Consider the following 18,703-nt stretch of genomic DNA (forward strand, 5'->3'; position numbering starts at 1 on the left):
CTGTGCACTAGGCCTCTCTAAACTATTGATACATCTCAGATTTAAAGGGATTTACAATCCTAGCATGATTACTTGGGAGCAGAAAATCTCATAAGAATCAGTGCAACTTCCTTCTGAGTAAACAAGGATAGTGTTAGCATTCCTTATGAAACAATCAGAGCTTTTGAGCAACTGGTCTATTGGGTGTCATTCCCACACAGGACAGATCAAAATGGCCATATGTCTTGCCACATCTGAAGGATAAGGTGCGATATGATGCTGTCTGTGACTTCTGGTTGCTAGGAGCCCAGCAGAGGAGAGTCCATCCACTTCCCATCCAGTGCTGTCTGGGGTGATAGACCAGGTGGATGCTGTGGGCTCCTTCTGCTGTTACCTGCCTGTTCCTGCTTCCCCATGAGGCTGCTGCCTGCTGCCTCTGTGTAACATCTGTGGGGAGTGTGTGCAGGATTGGGACCAGCTCCTGGGTGACTCAGCAGTTCCTCCGGTCACCTGCTCAGCTTTGGGCTTCATAGGAATGCTGCCTGTCACCCCTTTGTGGGGAGCCACTTCAGGGAATGATGAGGGTGAGGGCCAGGCTGTTTGGCTCAAGATCCCTCTCGTGGGTGTGTAAAGGAGGGCAGGTATTATAATTGGGCTTCTCTTTGTAATCTTGGGTGAGTTGAGTTTCAATGTGTCTGGGTCTGCACATTAGCCCCTTCATGACCCTGAACAACTCCACCAGACGTGAACTTGCAGACGCCATACCGGAGGAAGAGAATCAATTATTTGCTGCATGTATCGCCTGAGCATCGATCTTCAAATGGTCTCTATGTAATAGTCTGTCGGATTTGAATCAAGTCTTCCTGGGTCAGAGACAACGCTTAGGAGCGATTGTGTCCACTGCCCTGATGAGTTGATTATTCCAATTCTCCACCAGAGTGTCGATAGGCTCACCAGCAGAGACAACACTAAATCCTTCCAAGGCTTCTTGGAATCCTACTGCATCCAGTAACCTTCTCTGCCAGACCATCCTAATGGGCCCCCCTGCCCCCACAGAGGTGGGATGTGGTCATGAGTCCTACCTTAACCAGATGGTGGTCCATCCATGACAAAGGGGAAATCACAGGAGTCCCCACCCACAGAACACCACCCTGTTCAGAGTGAAAGACCAGATCAAGCATGTGACCAGCAATATGCGTCGATCCCAAGACCACTTAGGATAGGCCCATAGTCACCATGGCCACTATGAACTCTTGAGCTTCCCCAGACAAATTGGTCCCAAAGTGAACATTGAAGTCCCCCAGCACCACAAGCCTGGGAGACTCCAAAGTCAAGCCAGAGAACAAGTCCGTCAGCTCAGTTAGGGACTCTGTCAGGCAGCGGAGCGATCGGTACACCAACAGAAGTTCCAGTCTATCCCTGGTCCCCAAACGTTGGTACACACATTCAGTATGGTCAGACACTTTGACAGGGATCCTGGCAAGGGAGATATTGCTTTTGTAGACCACAGCCTCTTCCCCTCCCCTGCACCTCAACAGAGTACCCTGGAGGAAGGAGGAAGGAGCAGACCGGACCACCAGCCTCCCCCAACCAAGTCTCTGTAATACATACCAGAATGGCCCCTTCATGGGGCCAATCAAATCATGGATGATTTCAGGTTTATTCTGGACCGACCTGGCATTACAAAGGAGCAAGACGAGACTCTGTGGGTGTTGCTTTCTCAGGTCAAAGAGCTGGCAGGACAGCCAGAAGGGGAGACATCAATTAAGTTTCTGATTTCCCTTCCCCTGAAATGGCCTGCTGACCTGTCAATGTTACTTCTTCTATTCCCCACCACCACTGGAATAGCTGCCCCATAATCAGTGGATACACCCCCTGTCTCCGGCGGAGTTGTTCAGGGATACACCCCCTGTCTGTGGCTGAGTTGTTCAGGGTCATGAAGGGGCTAATGTGCACCCCTTCCCCCTTGAATCAGTACTTAGAATCAACAATTACTCCCTGTGACATTTTTAATTAGTTATTTGTGGGCAAAATCTCTCATATTCAGGCCAACTTGGATTCAAACTCCACAATTGTTACAGAGTCTGATGCCAGCAGCTCCTCTTATGTGATGACCCTAGATCAGTTTCAGTTTGTGAGACCTGAGGATGTGGACAAGTTGCTTGGAATGGTGTGGCCTACCACCTGCCCTCTTGATCCTTGGCTGACATGACTTATACTATCTGGCAGGGAGGATGCAGAGTTTCTCAACCACTGCTCCCTGGACCGCTGCTGGTCCCCGAAGGGTTGAGTGCCGGTCCCTGACTGGGAGTCAAACCCCCCCACCAACAACTGCAATCAAGGCACTCACTTCCTCAATTTTGCACATAGCACGGAAGAGGAAGAGTATCACCTTCTTGTGCCTTGCCTCCACGCGCTGCTGAGATCTTCCTACAGCTATCTTATTCCCTATCTTTACAGCTTCAAACTGTATGCGGTGCGGGGGCATGGAGAAAAAGGTAGTGGGTGCCACTTGAAGGGCTGCTGGTTCTTCCTTGCTCATTGTTTGCAGCCAAAGGTTGATTGATTGAAACCCAGCTGCCTGTTGTGGTCAAGGCGCCTTGAGAGGGAACGCTGTTTCCCTCTTGCATCGGTGGGGTGTTGTGGTCCTTCTGCCCCCTGTAACCCCCTGGTCTGCACCGCCGGTGGAAGACGGCGGTTCCCTTTGTGACCTCGCCGGGGGTGGAACCTCTGGCCGGGATCATGCCGTGGTGAGGGCTAAGTGGGGGGGGGAGGGAGGAGGGCCACCTTGGCTCGGGCTTTGCAGAAAGGGAGTCCAGGTGGACCTTCCTCGGGGGAGGGGAAGCAAGCATGCATACCAAGGAGGGCTAAGCAGCGGAGGGAGGTGGCATGGTGTGGGGAAGAGGCAAATTAACCATTTTTTGCATTCATGCAAAAGGTTCATTGGTTGAATGGCACTGGAATGAAGTGATCCTGGATATTTGATGCCCAGCATGGTTCATGTCTGATCCAAACCGATTTAAAACCAGCTGCCTGTTGCAGCCAAGGCACCTTGAGAGGAAACGCTGTTTCCCTCTTGCATTGGTGGGGTGTTGTGGTCCCTCGGCCCCCTATAACCCCCTGGTCTGCACCGCCGGTAGAAGACGGCGGTCCCCTTTATGACCTCACCGGGTGCGGGGGACAACCTCTGGCCGGGATCATGCCGTGGTGAGGGCTAAGCAGAGGAGGGAGGGAGGAGGGCTGCCTTGGCTCACCTCGCAGGTATGCGTGTGCAGCATGTGGGACCACGTGAGCTGCGTGGCCCCAAAGGCAGGCTGGTGTGATTGGCACACGCAGGGGAGTTGGGAAGGGGGCACAGAAGTGTGCGCTGTGAGAGAGGATGGGGGAACACCTGCTACACTCTGGTGCGCAAGCACAGTGGCGGCAGCTCTTGGACCCAGGCGACCTTCCGAGTGCAGTCCAGTGCACCATTGCCTCACCCACCCTGAATAGTGCCTCGTCTCCCCAGCGAGGAAAATGAGGCATCTACCACTACAATGCCCCAACACACCCTCCGCCATCTCAGAATCACCCCCGTCCCTTTAATGCCAGGTCCCCACCGCTCTTCTTCACATTTTCTTTCACCGTTAAAAAAAAACCCCATTCCCAGCACCTGCCATGTAATCATTTTTAAGGAGTTTTGGAGGAGCTGCACGGGTTTCATTAGGTCTGCCTCACAAAGTGCACATCTAAGAGCAGGATCCAGATCAAGTCAGGTGATCATGACCAAACAGCATTGACACAAATGAGAGATGACTAAATTAATTTCAGTGGGTGGTCGTGACTAACGTCATCTGGATCCGGCCCTGCGACTACACAACTCCTGCTAAAACTCCACCTCCATCATGAGAGGGTTAAACTGTAGATTTCTGGCTCTACTGAACTTGCCCAGCTCTCCTCTCCTCACCTCCTTTTTGCTTTGCTTGACATCCAGCCTGATGAAGCATTTGGGGGAATTCAAAAGCTTGCTTGTGTGTTGTTTTCATTGGCCCCATGTAGCTTTTGAATTTTTCTAATGGCCCAACATCCCCTCTCCATTGAGTAATCACAAGCACCCCCACCCCGCACATACTGAAGACATACTGGAGACAAATTTGTTCACCCAGGCTTTTAGATTCAGGGGTCCTCAACCTTGGGTACCCAGAAGTTGGTGGACTTCTACTCCCATAATCCCCAGCCATAATGGCCACATGCCATTGTGGTTGGGGGTTATTGGAGTTTAACTGAGGGACCCAAGGTTGAGAACCCCTAATGTTCCATGTTTGCAAAAGATTCCAAATATAATTATTTTAATGCTTATATTATTTTAATTGTAGACTGCCCAGAGATGCAAGTTTTGGGCAGTATAGAAGTCTGATAGATAGATAGATAGATAGACTTGAAACCCCTTTACTAACTGCTGGTCCAGGAAACTGTGCACAAAGAATGTAGCGGTCCTTGAAACTCTGCACGAAGAATTTAGCGGTCCTTGACTCCAAAAAGGTTGAGAAACACTGCTGTAGAGGGCCTGGTAGAGATTACAAATGCTTCTCTGAGGGAGGGTAGGATGCCTCCTTGTCTTAAGGAGGCAATCATTAGACTGCTTCTGAAGAATCCTGCCTTGGACCCCTCAGAGTTAAGCAATTACAGGCCTGTCTCCAACCTTCCATGGTTGGGCAAGGTGATTGAGAAGGTGGTGGCCTCCCCGCTAGAGGTGGTCTTGGAGGAAACTGATTATCTAGACCCATTTCAAACTGGCTTTCAGGCGGGCTATGGGGTGGAGACGGTCAGTGTGATGGATGATCTCCAATTGGGAATTGACAGAGGTAGTGTGACTCTGTTGCTCCTTCTGAATCTCTCAGCAGCATTCAATAGTATTGACCATAGTATCCTTCTGGAACTTCTGAGGGGATTGGGGGTGGAAGGCACTTCTTTGCAGAGGTTCTGCTCCTACCTCATGGGCAGATTCCAGATGGTGTCCCTTGGAGACTGTTGTTCTTCAAAATCTGAACTTCCCTATGGTGTCCTGCAGGGCTCCGTATTGTCTCCGATGTTGTTTAACATCTACATGAAACCACTTGGAGAGATCATCAGATTTGGTGCTGGGTGTTATCAATATGCTGATGACAGCCAGATCTATTTCTCCATGTCAACATCATTAGAAGGCATCACCTCCCTAAATGCCTGCCTGGTGGCAGTAATGGGCTGGATGAGGGATAACAAACTGAGCCTAAATCCAGATAAGATGGAGGTACTTACTGTGTGGGGTTGAAACTCAGGAGACAATTTTGATCTGCCAGTTCTGGATGGGGTCATGCTCCCCCAAAAGAAACAGGTGTGCAATCTGGAGGTGCTTCTGCATCCGAAACTCTCCCTGGTGTCCCAGGTTGAGGTGGTGGCCAGAGGTGCTTTTTATCAGCTTCCACTGATACGCCAGCTACATCTGTTTCTTGAGATGAATGGCCTCAAAACTGTGGTACATCTGCTGGTAACCTCTAGACTGGATTACTGCAATGCACTGTATTTGGAGCTGTTTTTGTACATAGTCCGGAAACTGCAGTTGGTTCAGAATGCGGTAGCCAGGTTGATCTCTGGGTCATCTAGGAGAGACCATATTAATCCTGTCTTGAAGGAATTGCACAGGCTACCAATACGTTTCCGGGCAAAATACAAGGTGCTGGTCATTACCTATAAAGCCCTAAACAGCTTAGGTCCTGTGTATTTATGAGAACATCTTCTTCGCCATAAGCCCCACCGCCTGCTAAGATCATCTGAATAGGTTCACCTGCGGCTGCCGCTAACTTGTCTGGCAGTTACTTGGGAATGGGCCTTCTCCATTGCAGCCCCTGGACTTCGGAATGCACTCCCTGTTGAAATAAGAGCCTCCCCATCTCTGGCAACTTTTTAAATGGCACTGAAGACACATTTATTCACCCAGGCTTTTAATTAGATTTATAGTTTTAAATAATTTTAATATCAGGTTTTAAATGTTTTTAATCTTTTAAATGATTTTAATTGTTAATTGATTTTATGTTTTACATTATTTTAATTGTAACCAGAGACACATGTTTTGGGCAGTATAGAAATATTTAAAATAAATGAATGAATGAATGAATGAATGAATGAATGAATGAATGAATAATATAAAATAAACCACTGAAGTTCATAGTAAACCGAGACAACGCATAATACATAGAAAGCAAATTGTATATATTTCTTTCTTTTTATATATGCTGAACATTTATAAGCAATAATGGCATCTACAGTATGCAAATATGGACAGAAAGCTTAGAACTACTGGTATTAGAAGGTACAAAATTGGGCCCCCTGAACACCCTGTACAGTAGGCCTGCTCAACTTAGGGCCCCCAGCTGTTTTTGGACTACAGCTCCCATGATCCCCAGCCACATTGGCCAATAGCCAGGGATTATGGGAGATGTAGGCCAAGATCTTCAGGAGGGCTGAAGTTGAGCAGCCTTGTCCTACAAAGATCTTCAGCCTGGCTTTGCCCATGTTTAAGAGAGTTCAAGAAGGAAACAGTGTTCATCACTGAAGCTAAGAGTAGCTTAGGGAGCTAGCTAGGGAGGAATTGCAGCCACAGCATCCTAACCCAGGGGAGCCCACCGAGGGCACCTCACAGAAGGTTTCCCTCACAGAGACTCTAAGATGCTCTTGAGACTTTCAGAGGCAGCTATGGCTTTTTTCCTCTCCTTGTACATACTTTCATTCCTGACCTGGCGTAGAAGCCACACATTCAGTCATCCTGACCAGATCCTTCTATTCTTCAGAATCAACAAGCCAAAATATCTAAAATCCACACTTTACTTCCAAGATAATCCCATCTTCCCATCTAGCTCTAATGAAACCTTGTCGTTTCATTGTTGCCTGTGGAAGACCATCCCCGTTAACTCAGAGGAGCACTGATTTAGCACATAGCCATCACTATACAAAACATCCTTTACCTTAAACAGGCAGCCAAAAAGTCCCAAACTGTGCAGCCTCTCAGATCTGTTCTAGAGGTTGTTGTCCCCTGCTTATCCAAATCGCACCCCATCTTCATCACAGGGAATCTGGATTTATCTTCCTTCATGTTGGACAAATTGTACAGGGAGAACCCCCTCCTTCCTTTGCTCCTAGGAATTTTCCTCTCTCCTGCAAGTGTGTATGTGCGTGCATGCACATGCTTGTGGCTAGGCTAGGCAGTTTTATTAGATCTAAAGGGCTCTCTTGTGGGGAGCCAGTGCTCAGGGCAAAGCCTAACGAAGACATCCTCTAGGTGAATTCATCAGCCAGGGTCATCCATTGGGTGTCTCCACTAAAATAAAGGAACTCGCTCACACAGACCCCTTTGCACCTTCCTTTCTCTGCCATTGGACCTGAGCAACTTCAAACCCTTACCCCTTGTCCTTAGCTGCCCCAACAGTGAAATGAGCCACTTCCTTCTCCACTCACAGTTCCTCGTTCCCAGCATTCCGCTCCCCATAATTAGCATAAAACTTCTAGATCAGAGTTTCTTAACCTTGGGCCCCCAGATGTTGTTGAACTACAGAATCCCCAGACATGGCCTTTGTGGCTGGGGATTCTGGGAGTTGTAGTCCAACAACATCTGGGGCCCCAAGGTTAAGAAACCCTGCTCTAGATATAAGAAGCCATTTCTCTCTCTCTAGTCAATTTCGTCAGTTTAGTCTCCCTCCACTTTCGAAACTTTTCTTGGTTATTTATTTTATTTATTTTTATTTATTTATTTTTCCATTTATACTACATACTTGAGTTTCTCCTCACAACAACCCTGTGAAGTAGGTTAGGCTGAGAGAGAAGTGACTGGCCCAGAGTCACCCAGCTAGTATCATGGCTGAATGGGGATTTGAACTCGGGTCTCCCTGGTCCTAGTCCAGCACTCTAACCACTACATCACGCTGGCTCTCCTTTTCTTGCTCTCTCCCTCTGTCTCTCTCTCTCATTGCCAGATCTCCAGATCAGCTCTTCTCTCCTTTCCTCACCCAGACTCATTTGGATTTCTCTCCTCCCTCCTCCTGGTTCTCCTAACCAGCTCCTCCTTCTCTCCTTACCTAGTCTTGTTCAGATTTCTCTCCCCCTTCTCCCAGTCTGTTGCTGGTTCCTCTGACCAGCCCCTTCACCTTCCTTCTCCCAGGTTTGCCTGGGTTCCTTTCCTTCCCTTTCCTGGTCACTTGCCGGGCTTCCTAACCAGAAAATCCTTCCTTTTCTATCCAAACTCTCTCAGGCTCTGGGCCTGCCTTTTCCTGATCTCCATGCTTGCCCCCTAGACTGTCTCTGCCTGCCTACCTTCTCTGCCCTAAATCTTTCGGGGCTTGCTCTCACTCATCTCCAGTCCATCTGCTGGTTCTTTGACCACTTCTCTCTCTCCTTATTTCCCCGGGCTTTCTTGGGGTCCTCTCTTCTTTGCCCTTGATTCTTATACTGGAGCTTTTACCAGCTTCTCTCCTCTTCTCTCTCTCTTTCTGCTCTCCAACCAGTTTTCTCCACTAAGCAGATCAACCTCCACTGCTCCCCCCCCCATCCATCATAGCCATAACCATATATTCCTAGTCATACCAGAGGTAAAGTATTGAACCTGGAGACATATCCATCTGAGTGCCCCTCATTAGCATTATAGTTAAGCCTCTTCATTCCCCCCCCCCCGCCCCATAAAATATATGTTTGTTTGGACTTTTTAACTTGGGTTTATATATTATAGCTTATTTTGACACACGAAGTTGTAAATGGCTTTGGACATTCTGGCTTTGGAGATCACATCCCATCCATATCCGTGCAGGATTTCAGAGAACAGCCTCTTCACGATATCTTCATGCCTCAAGTCCACACAGTGATGGCCAATTCCCAGTTTTGGAATTTCCACCTTTGGATAAATTGCCAAAGACAAAATCTAAAAGCCAAATTCCATGCTGACCTTTGGCACTGTAAACTTAATCATGACATTATCTATTCAATATCACTTATTAGAATTTCCAGCCAACCATGTGGTCAATGCTGGTCAGTAGCTGACATTAACTAATGAGACAACAGACTTCCAGCATTTGACTGCTTCTCTCTAGATCGGGGAGCTGTTTTAATTGCAGTGTTGTTGTTTTTTTAAAAATTGCCAAGTATATTTATTTAAATTTATATAGTGTTTTTCCAACAGGTGCTCAAAACAGCATAAAGTTCATATTTAAAACTACCTGATCAGTTTTGCATCTGCTGCAAGTGCTTAGAAGTCTTCAAAACTGACGGACGTGGTAACATTACTAAAGTGCTTGGCCAAGAAAAATGACTTGCACAGCATTTGGGCAATTTTAGGCTAACACAAATGCTAATCAATAAGGCATAAAATAAATGGTACTGCTGATCTGGCATAATTATTTTGTAGCAACCCCATTAATTTGAGTTACATTTCTATCCCACCCTTCTTCCAAAAAGCTCAGGATGAAGAACAAGTTCTTCTCCCCTGCACTCGCCATTTTATCCTCACAACAACCCTGTGAGGTACAGTAGGCTGAGAGATGGTGAGTCCCTTTGAGCTTCCTAGCTGAGTGTAGATTTGAACTTGGGATATGCACTAATCGCTTTGGTTCATCCAGTAGGGATGTGCCAAATCATTTTGGCAGGGTGGGGAGCAGTACCCTTAAGCACGAGTAAAGCTGGCCCTTACCTGCTCCTCCACTGCCCCACTGCTGCAGCACCGTGCTGCTCAGAAGTCCACGCATGGCTGGGGCACTATATCCAGCCGCCTGCACACAGTGGTGGGATGCACATGGCCACTGTGCATGCACGGCAGCCATGTGTGTGGTCAGCAACACCATGCTGACTATGGCCATGTGCATCCCACCATGCCACGTGGGACATGGATGCAGCTACGTGCAGACTTCTGAGCAGTGCAGCAGCACACCAGGAAATGCAATGGGCAGCAGAGGAGCAGGTAAGGACTGGCTTTATTCATGCTTAAAGACACCCCACCCCACCAAAACAATTCATGCACATCCCTAATTTGAACCTAAGTCTCTCCATTCCAAGATGCTATCTCCCATACTATCCTGATTCTCTGTTGTTGAGAATATGCATCTCCTGCTCCCTTCTTTCTCTGGACTTTTTCTTCACAAATCAGACCACGATGGCTGTTTATCACATGACAAAAGAAAAATTGTCATTCCCAGATGCATTGCACAAGATCTGCCCTGCATGAAAAGGGAATCATCTATGGTCTTCGAACTACAGTCTGTTTCAAATATGGGACAGGAGAGGGTATAGCTTATTTTTCTGAGGTGCAGAACTCCATCCTATGGTTTGGTGTAAGCTTCTCATATCTATAAGACCAGGGCTGAATAGCTTTCTCTGCAATATATGTATGTTCTCTTGTGTATTACCAGAACCTGTAGTGTTTCTCTAAGGCCTCTTTAAAAGTAAATCATCCTGATCTCCATCAGTGCTTTTTCATTCCTTATCCCTATCAGATTCGCTGTTCTCTCTCACTCTTTAATACTCACTCACCATGGCTGCTTGTCCTCAATCATTTGCTATCACTCTCCCACTCTACCTTAGTATGTTAGGACACTTCCCATGCTGACATATGGAGTTAATCTGTAAGACTGACAGCTCGTATTCAGGCCAGCAGTCTGAAGCAAGAATAGTCATTTGCTTGCAGTAACCAGCTAAAGATGCCAAGATAGTAACTATCTCTCTGGAATTTTTGCAATGAATTGTATTACTAGGTCTTGGTCTCTGACTTTTTTTGCAGCAAAAACAAATAGATCTCAGAGAAGAAAGCAGCACCATTTCCACCCGTATGTACTTGTATTTTTATAGTTATACGTTTTCTTTTTCATAGGGTCTCTCTCTTTGTTCAAAGACTTGTCTTCAAGGTGATAACAACATGTAGCTTGTATGAAGTGAATACATTCAGGAGGCAAATTCCCACTTTTTAAAAGTTCACATTTGTGAAAATAATTCTATGTAATTTTTGTTAGCTTTGTAAGGTGGCTGAAAAAAGTTAAAATGCTACTAAGGACCAACACATAAGAGTTTCTTTTTGTGATGTAGTTGTCTTAATGTTTTCACCGTTAAAATAAAGATATAGGAACTAAAAAATAACACTTCTAATTTCTATATGGAGTTGTCACTTGCCCAATTTTTAGTTTTTATCTGTTTAAGTTACCGGATTGAGTTACCAACAGGAGCTGGACAGTACCCAGTTTGGCAAATGCCATCCCTTAAGGTGTGAGGGTGAACTGTAAAATATTCAGATAAAACAGAAGGGGACAGAGCAGAACCACATAAAGAACAGACAGAAGGCTGTGCTAGCTGGTCAAAGAGATCAAAGAGTTAAAAGAAAGATAGCATACACCAGGTAAGAGATTCAGCATATAGGTGTTTATATGCCAATGCCAGAAGCCTCCGAGCCAAGATGGGCGAGCTGGAGTGCTTGGTTGCTAACGCAGAAATAGACATAGTGGGCATAACAGAAACATGGTGGAACAGTGAGAACCGGTGGGACACTGTTATCCCTGGGTATAAACTCTATAGATAGGACAGGGAGGGCTGCCTTGGAGGTGAAGTAGCACTGTATGTTAAAGAAGAGATAGAATCTAACAAACTAGAAAATCTAGGAGGACTGGAGTCCTCCACAGAAACCCTTTGAGTGACAATACAAGGGCTGAAAGGGAACGTGCTACTGGGGACGTCCTATTGCCCTCCGGATCAAAATGCTGACAGTGACTGGGAGTTGCAGAAGGAAATCAGGGAGGCTTCAAGGAGAGGCAGGGCTGTAATAATGGGTGACTTCAATTACCCACACATAGACTGGGTAAATTCACAGTTGGGTAATGACAGAGAGGTCAAATTTCTAGATACACTGAATGTCTGTGCCCTAGAACAGTTGGTCATGGAACCAACCAGAGAGAAGTCAACCTTGGACTTAATCCTAAGTGGCACCCAGGACCTGGTGTGTGATATCAGTGTCATCGACCCATTAGGGAACAGTGACCATAGTGTGATCAAATTCAGCATACATGTGGGGAGAGAATCACCAAAGATATCTAACACAGACACTTTGAATTTCAGAAGAGGGAACTTCTCCAAAATGAGGAGTATGCTGAAAAGCTGAAAGGGAAAATCAGGAGAATCACTTCACTCCAGAATACATGGAGTTTACTCAAGACCACAATACTAGAAGCCCAGTTAGAATGTATACCAAAAAGGAGGAAAGGTACACTAAGTCCAGAAGGATGCCAGCATGGCTAACAGGTAAAGTCAAGGAAGCCATAAATTGGAAGAAAACTTCTTTCCGAAATTGGAAGGCCTGCCCAAATGAAGAGAACAGAAAGGAGCACAAACTCTGGCAAAAGAAATGCAAGGTGACAATAAGGCAGGTGAAAAGCAAGTTTGAGGAACATTTAGCTAAAAGCATCACAGGGAATAACAAAAACTTCTTTAAATACATCAAAAGCAGGAAACCTGCCAGGGAGGTGGTCGGACCGTTAGAGAAAGAGGGAGTGAAAGGGATTTTTAAGGAGGATATGGAGGTTGCAGAGAAACTAATTGAGTCCTTTGTGTCTGTCTTCATGGCAGAGGATACTGAGCATACTGTATACCTGTTCCTGAACCAGGCTTTTCAGGGATGGAGGCTAAAGAACTGAGTCAGATAGAAGTGACCAAAGATGATGTTCTAAACTCAGGGGTGCATCTAGGGAAAACAGCACCTAGGGCAAGCACTGAAATTGCACCCTGTCCAAACAGGGATGACGGGACTTGTAGTCAACAATATCTGGAAATCCCTGTTAAAAGGAACACTCTACCATCTAGACTAGAACACTGTACCATCTAGACATTGTTGTTGATCAAAACCTGAAAACATGAGCCAACTCTGTTAAAGACTTAGAACAACAGTCAGGAGTTAAGTGAGGATTTCAAGTGTCATTTTCTGTCTCATCTCATGCTTTAAAAAAAAACATGACTTTGTCCTAGAGGATCACCTACCCAAATAGCCACTAGCAAAATAGGGGAAGAAGAAGGGGGCGGGGGCAGGGGGAGTTTAACGTGGTGATTTTAACGAGCCTATAAACCAGTGAATGATTCCTGCCAGCCTTTGTCTTGTGATGTCTTGTGATGTTGGCTCATGATGGGTTATATGTGCATTCACCACACTAGTGCTTACTTTGGCACCAGGAGGGAGGAAGATACATTAGTTTGCCACACTAGCCAGAGGAATTTGCAACAGGAGCAGACAGCCAAGTTCTGCCAGGGCCAAAACCAGCTCCTGCCAGACTAAGAAATCATTGTAATTTGCCCCTTCCTGTCACAAGCAGTGTGCTGTTCTTTTATTACTGACTCTAACTCTGAGATATTCCAGTCATGAATGGAAAATTCAGGGTCAATTTACAAGACACACATTTTCTACATGGAAGTTTCTTCTGGGAAGGTATTGTGCAGAAACCCATGTGTAGTGATCAATACATATGTAACTATTCTGCCAGGGGCATAGCAAGGTTGGAATGGGTCCAGAGATGGACCCCTGCTAACTTGGCAAAGAGGCACCTTTTAACGTGGTGATTCTCTTTATTTAGCAGGGGGAGAGTAACTGGCCCTATTCACCCCCAGCACAGTATCTCCAGTGACTGTTGCTGGTGTCTTTCTTATGTTTCTTTTAGATTGTGAACCCTTTGGGGACAGGGATCCATCTTATTTATTTGTTATTTCTCTGTTTAAACCACCCTGAGCCATTTTTGGAAGGGTGGTATAGAAATCGAATGAATGAATGAATGAGATGAGATGAGATGAGATGAGATGAGATTTTAAAATGGGCCCCCAGCACCTCAATGTCCAGGGCCTCTGCACACCCCAGGCCCCCAAGGATTTAAGTCTGATATTTCAAAATAAGTGTGCTGCCTGGCAATACATTTCCCTGAATACACACATTCACACTTCACAATATACAGTGATATACATTGAGTACTATATTTTTGTGCTACTTTTAATGCCTAGAACACACTAGAAACACTAATTATTAAAATGGCCCCCTTGCTTCAGATTAGCAAAGGAGACTTTCAACCATGCAGTGTGAGCCTATGTATGTTTTCTCAGAATTCTGAACAAATTCAGAATAAAGTTTGATTTCAGGTGGTTTTTCACACAGGGCTTTTAAAGCCCTTTAATACACATCTCCTCTGGAATGAAGATGCTGCATTCACATGTTGGCCAGATTTACCCTGAAGTCCCTGCAAGTTATTGGGGAGCAGTTCACACACAAGAAAAATAAAATAAAATAAAATAAAATAAAAGCACAGCACATGCTTCACAGTTCTCACTCAGACCTTCTGGGCTGCAAAACAACTTGAACATAAGTGCATTTATAAATGGATGGATGAATGAATATAATATAATATAATATAATATAATATAATATAATATAATATAATATTGTTTGTTCCAGAAGTTTTTGTAATTTTCTGCCATGAAACAAGCCACTTAGGCCTTTTTAGATTGTTTTTGTTTTTAAAGCCAGCAAATTTTCCAATCTGTTTTAAATTAAATATTCAGAGAGTTCTCAGTCTCCCACCACCCATATCAAAGCCCTATTGTAAGCAGCTCCCTATATATGGTATGTGTGTGGGGGGGGTTTACCACAAAAAGGAATTCACAGTCTACCTGGCAAAGGCTGGGCTGGCTGGCCTGGGCAAAGGGTCTGCAGAGAACTCTGCCTGCCCCCTTCCTTGCTTGCTTGGGGCCTGCTGGCCTACTTGAATTCAGGCTTCAGCAAGGCCTAAACGGAGGCCTCTCTGGAAGCCCCGCCGATCAGCTGAGAGGCGGGGAGAGAAGGAGTTGTGTCGCAGTTTGCAGGCTGCTCCGATTGTAGGCCAGAGGGCAAGGCAAGCAGGAGGGCAAGTGGCTGAGAGGCCTTTGGGCTGGGCAGGTGGGCAATGGGGTGGGGGTGACAGGCATTGGTGTGGTGCACCCCCTCAGTGGCACCTAGGGCACGTGCCCTGGCTGCCCTTCCCCCAGTTATGCCCATGTCTAAACTGTCTGGAAAAATTAAAAACTAGCATATCGCCAGGGCCAGACAGCATCAATCCAGGAGTCCTTAAAGAACTCAAATTGCCGACCTCCTTGCTAAAATATATAACTTATCCCTACAATCAGGCTCTGTACCGGAGGACTGGAATGTATCCAATGTAACACTGATTTTCAAAAAGGGATACAGGGGCAATCCAGAAAATTACAGACCGGTTAGCTTAACATCTATTCTAGGCAAATTGATAGAAAGCATTCTCAAAGATAAAATTGTAAAGCACATAGAAGAACAAGACCTGCTGGGGAAGAACCAGCATGGCTTCTGCAAAGGTAAATCTTGCCCCACAAACCTTTTGAAGTTCTTTGAGAGTGTCAACAAGTGTGTGGATCAAGGTGATCCAGTTGACATAGTATACCTGGACTTCCAAAAAGCTATTGACAAAGTTCCTCATCAAAGACTCTTGAGAAAACTTAATACCGGTAGTCATGGGATAAGGGGACAAGTACATGTGTGGACTGCTAACTGGTTGAAGGACAGGAAACAGAGAGCAGGTATAAATGAAGAGTTTTCACAATGGAGGGAAGTAAGAAGTGGGTATTTGTATTGGGACCGGTGCTTTTTAATTTATTCATGAATGATCTAGAAGTTGGGGTAAGCAGTGAGGTGGCCAAATTTGCAGATGATACCAAACCTTTTCAGGTAGTGGAATCTAAAACAGATTGTGAGGAGCTCCAAAATGATCTCCAAGCTGGGGGAGTAGACGACAAAATGGTAAATGCGGTTCCATGTTGGCAAGTGTAAAGTGATGCACAGTGTGATGAAAAGCCCTAATGTCAAGTATATGCTGATGGGGTCTGAGCTGTCGGTGACTAACCAGGAGGGGGTTCTTGTGCTAATGGTAAGCAGATCGTTGAAAGTGTCAACTCAATGTGTGGCAACTGTGAAAAAGGCCAATTCCATGCTAAGGATCACTAGTAAGGGGGCTGGAAATAAAACTCCTAATATTATAATGCCCTTATAGAAAACGATGGTGCAGCCACACTTGGAGTACTGCATACAATTCTGGTCACCACATCTAAAGAAGGACATTGTAGAACTGGAAAAGGTATAGAAGGGGTAACCAAGATTATCAGGAGCCTAGAGCACCTTCCTTATGAGGTAAAGCTACAACACCTGGGGCTTTTAATTTACGGGGGGAAACGACAGTGATAACAGAGGTCTATATAATCATGCATGGTATGGAGAAAGTGGATAGAGGGACATTTTTCTCCCCCTCACATAACACTAAAACAAGGGTCATCCCATGAAATTCGTTGACAATAAATTTAGGACGAACAAAGGGAAGTACTTTTTCACACAATGCATAATCAACTTGTGGAATTCTTTGCCACAAGATGTGGTGACAGCCAACAACCTGGATGGCTTTAAGAGGGGTTTGGATAATTTCATGGAGAAAAGGTCTATCAATAGCTACTAGTCTGAGGGCTATAGGCCATCTCCAGCCTCTAAGGCAGGATGCCTCTGAATACCAGTTGCAGGGGAGTAACAGCAGGAGAGAGGGCATGCCCTCAACTCCTGCCTGTAGCCTCCCAGTGGCATCTGGTGGTCCACCATGTGAAACAGGATGCTGGACTAGATGGACCTTGGGCCTGATCCATCAGGGCTGTTCTTAAGTTAATCACAACGTGCAAATGTCCTTGGTCCTAGTCCAACACTCTAACCACTACAGTACATGAGAAGGACAATCAGAGGGGAGGGGAGAGAATTGTTGAGCAAATTCAGTCATGAAGCCCCCTTGGGTGCATTGATGGGTGGGTGAGCTGGCTCAAGTTATGAGCTCGCAGTCCATGGGTTGGGCAAAGCCCTTACACAGCCTTCCCCAGTAGAAAGGGATCTATCTCTATGTAGATTGCCCTCATGAGAGGGCAAGCCCACTCAGCAAGAAGCTGCCAGACAGAGTATTTCAGTTGCGTCTGCATGGACTGCTTTGCCAGGGTCACCCCTCACGACATCATCCAAAGTTATGGTGGGAAATAACCCGCAGCATCCCCCAGCATCCCATCCCCTCCTAGGAATTGTGTTGCTCCTCTCCCTTAATTAAAACAAAATAACAACCTGCCAGACTCCAAACCCTGCAGGAATTCATGTTTGTATGGGACTATTGTGGTGTGGGGCTATTGGGGGGGGGGTGCCATCATTTGCAGAATAAGCACTGGCATGGCATGGAAGGGCATTACAGAGCATTTTAATGGACTTAAATGCCCTTTCCCTACCGAGGGCTGGCAGAGTGCTTAGAAAATGCATGCGCTCAGCATGCCCCCTTTGAGATTGTGGCCAATCGCAGCCACCTCGCTGACGTGGTGATATTTTGCCCACAATCTGGCCTGCTGGGATCTGTCTTGGAGGCCAAGCAGAAGGGATGGGCTCCCCTCTCCTGCTACTGGAGTTTGGCAGGCCTCAGTTTGGCGAATGTCTGCAGTGCAATTTGGAGTTACAAATTGAAACCTCGGCCACATTACCTCCAATTTTGTGTTTTGTGTGAATGTGGCCATAAATATTCTCAAGTTTGTCTTTTGTATCTTTCTTTTGTGTCTTTTATTTCCTACCTCTGAAGGTAGGAATTAAAATTCTTGATATTGAACTTATTAAAAATTCAGAAAGCATCCCTTCCCCCCCCCAAAAAAATCCATCTCTGATCAAAAATACAAACATGTATATTCTGTTTATATTCACTGTTCTTTGAAGATCAGCTCCCAAAGTACTTACAACTAAATCAACAAAAAATGTGCAATACGTTAGGGATACCTGCTCTTCTGGTTGCTAGCAGTTGATGACATTGGCCAAGTTCCAAGCTCTTCCCTTCAAAGGGATAGGACAGAAAAAGCAGCAACCAGTTGCAGTGGCTGTCAAGCGGTAATGATGCCAGCCCACAGAACTGGCCCTTCCTATGGTTTGTAGCACAGTTTATTCTCGTATGCAGCTGGTCACTGTTTGTGCAGTGGGGGGAAAGTGTGCAAAGGAGACTGTGTTTTTGCATGGTTCAGCATATAGGGTTTAATAAAAAAGCTAAGTTGTTTCATAAAAAAGAAATAGATGAGGACAAAGATAATATAAAAGAACAAGAATATTAAGATGAACTGCTTCCTAACTTCATAACTGTTCACTAAGCTTGTATTTATGCAGCACTATTTCCATTGTTTCCAATGAAAGTAGCAGTGTGGAAGTGCCCACCTGCTGTTTTCAGTCATTGTGCAACTGTGTTCTTGCACAACATTGCCAGGGCTGTCTTTTCTGTGCCCAGCAATACCAGTGTGTTGCATTGAGCAACATCTTGGCCAATATCTATTGTCTCAAGATAACAAAAATGAATCCACTATGAAAAGTATATGATACAAGAAAACAAAAAAATAATAATTTCCAGTTATCAGTGTTATAAAAATATATAGACAATTCAAGTAATGTTCATTTTTTAAATGTAGTGATACATACATATATGCTATGTATATGCTTCTGTAACATTTGACAATTGGTAAAGATTGTTTTTTTAGATTTCCTGTGCATCTGTCCATACAGATGGATTTCTGCCCGGTACATTGTATGACATTATCCACAGTGTCCCAGAATTGGACTCAGCCATTTGCCCTATTCACTATTACCTTATGGACCACTGGCGTGTACATGGGG

This window comes from Hemicordylus capensis, chromosome 4 (genome assembly GCF_027244095.1).
Source record: "Hemicordylus capensis ecotype Gifberg chromosome 4, rHemCap1.1.pri, whole genome shotgun sequence".
Taxonomy (NCBI): Eukaryota; Metazoa; Chordata; class Lepidosauria; order Squamata; family Cordylidae; genus Hemicordylus; species Hemicordylus capensis.